Below are 3,200 nucleotides of genomic sequence, written 5' to 3'. Positions count from 1 at the left end.
AATTACATTTACAGTAAGTGGCTTTTATAGTGGTTTGGAAAAAAAAAACGTCTGCTTTGATTTTCCAGCAGGAGCTTAACCCCTTAAGACGCGGCTTTATACATTTGTTGTTACCAGTATGGTAATGACCAAGTTGTGGTGCATTACTAAAGGACCTGTGTTGTGTCATAGTATTGTAGTGCTATGGTAGGTACATTTCAATGTCTATTACAGCGTGCCACTGGAGGTACGGCGCGCATTAAGGGGCTACGTGCCAAGTTCTCATGACACTGACACATACTGTACAATTAACATGTATTGTCACGCCAGTGTGGCGGGAATGTTCGTGCAGTGAAAGTTCTATACAATTCTGGGCGCCATACAAGACAATTTGGAATTTTGGAATCTTGCATTGTTGAAGAGCACATTCTTTTCTATAGAATGTTCAAAAACCCACACTCTTAAAGGTTTTAAGATGACTGATGAGGAGATGAAAGTGTCACTCCGGGATCATAATTGTAAAGTGTCATAATTCCGGGATAACAGGAAGATTAACTCAAAGCCAGGGCAACCGACAAGGGGGGGTCACAATGATGAGTATGTTGTCCCACACCCAGGGAGAGGAGGGGGAGGGTGGGCAGAATTGGGTCTCTGTTACATTATACAGATTGAGACGGGGGCCCTTTCAAATGACTTTGTCCCAGGCCCGGCCAAGCCTGTCAGCATCTCTGGTCGCAGATTTTTCTTTTTTCTTTTTTCTTTTTTTCAAATTTCCGATGCCGGTCCAAAAGTCTGCTGTATATGGTTTTGAGGAGAGAGGCTCAATGGGTGGAACACAGAACTGAACACAGTCAGTGCAACTCAAAGAAAAACTTAGTGGACAGAGGAGTGGGAGGTGTTTATGGCAGTGCGGTAGAGTAAATCTGATGGAAATTCAGCTGAAATGTTTACATTGTTGGAGAGGAGGATGAATAAGCAGTTCATTGTTCACTCTCCTCCGCACTCACTCCTCCTACTCTTCCTCTCTCTCTCACTCACTCACTCACTCACTCACTCACTCACTCACTCACTCACTCACTCACTCACTCACTCATTTCTATTTAATGGGATTCAAAACCACAGTTATTACCTCTGTCCTGCTCTCATGCAGACAATGTGGGGTCTTCACTACTATATACACACACACACACACACACACACACACACAAACATACAGTGCGTACACACACGCGCACACACACGCACACGCACACGCACACACACACACTTCAAAACCACAGCCATTACCTATTACCTCTGTCCGCTCTCATGTAGACAATATGGGGGCTTCACCACACACACACACACACACACACACACACACACACACACACACACACACACACACACACACACACACACACACACACACACACACACACACACACACACACAGGGCCGGTTCTGGCTTATTTGGTGCCCTAGGCGAGTTTGATTTCTGGCGCCCCCCCCCAGAAATCTTTCTTATACCTCACAGAACACAAGACTAATATCCTTAGTAAGCTTAACTAAATAGCATCAAGAACAATAACCGTTTTTCATCAAATGGATTTGTGGTTCTTTTTGACAGGCGACCAACACATCAGATTGAGTCGCATGAAAGTAGCTTCACTGTGTGGTGTGTTGGATGTGATGGTGGTGGGGCCCCCAACCCCAGATGAGAGGGAGGTTATCAATGTGTTTGAATTGTAACGTGAAATTGAAATGCCAGGAGAGTGATACAGTACATTTGCATGTAAAATGCATGTGTAGACAATAAGCCTACCAAGGAGGTCTGCATTGATCTACACTATCTACAGCATCACAAAGCATGGCAGCGTAACAATTTTAATAAGCTACACATTTGTGCTGTCTTCCAAACCAATTTCATTTCTGGACTGGAAATAGTGGTGCATTTGTGAGTAGGAGAATGAGAAGGGGGCTATCTATGTGTTTGGAGGGACAGGGTGTTCTGTTACATGATTAATGTAGGCTATGTCATTCTGGTCTGGAAATTAATGTTTTTTTAAGCTTACAACAAGCAGGTAATTCATGTGGATGGAAGGAGATATGGCAGCTAAAATTGTTTTAAACATTGCACCAGTCTTACTTTACATTGCTTGTCAACCTAAGCAAGTATTATGATATCAGGTGGGTGTTAGTGAGTAGTGAGTAGGCTACTAACAGCTACTTTACTGGATTTCATTGCTTGGCATACTTGGCTAATGTTAGCATGCTAACTAGCGATTTCTCTGATCAAAAACAAAGCTCTTTTTCTCTCTAATTCCAAATAGTAACCTCATAACTATTAGGCTTTCCATAATCACAAACGGTTGCTGATTAAATCACATAGTTCCAAAACACCCTCTGAAACTCCTGCATCATGCAATGAGTGGTTTAATGAGAACATAATAATCTCCATCCAGCAGAGCAGCACTACTGTTTGCGCTTGCCCCCTCTGTCTCTCGAGTGAGTCTCCAAATTCAAAGTAGACCGCACGCTGTCACTCGTCCCGCCCCCTTTCTCAGAACTGTCTGTTTATTGGTTCACAGACTTCCCAGAGACAGTTGGAAGAGATATTACTATTGGCTGAGGGGCGCTTTGCCGTGAGGAGCGCTTTCGCCACTCTTTGTTGATTGCGACTTCATAAAAAAACTTCATATCGCAAAATTACGCATAGGAGAGCGCCATTTCGGCGCCCCTTCTTCACATGGCGCTCTAGGCGACCGCCTAGCCGGCCTATGCTAAAAACCGGCCCTGCACACACACACACACACACACACACACACACACACACACACACACACACACACACGTACACACACAAATATACAGTACACACACACTCCCATTTCAAAACCACAGTTATTACCTCTGTCCGCTCTCATGCAGACAATGTGGGGGCTTCACTATATACACACGCACAAACATACAGTACACACACACACACACACACACACACACACACACACACACACACACACACACACACACACACACACACACACACACACACACACACACACACACACACACACACACACACACACACACACACACACACAACCACAGTTATTACCTCTGCCTGCTCTCATGCAGACAATGTGGGGGCTTCACTATACACACACACACACACACACACACACACACACACACACACACACACACACACACACACACACACACGACTCACAAACACACAC

Source organism: Engraulis encrasicolus, chromosome 10 (genome assembly GCF_034702125.1).
Source record: "Engraulis encrasicolus isolate BLACKSEA-1 chromosome 10, IST_EnEncr_1.0, whole genome shotgun sequence".
NCBI lineage: Eukaryota > Metazoa > Chordata > Actinopteri > Clupeiformes > Engraulidae > Engraulis > Engraulis encrasicolus.
The sequence above is the reverse complement of the archived record's forward strand: the minus strand, read 5'-3'. Positions refer to the sequence as shown.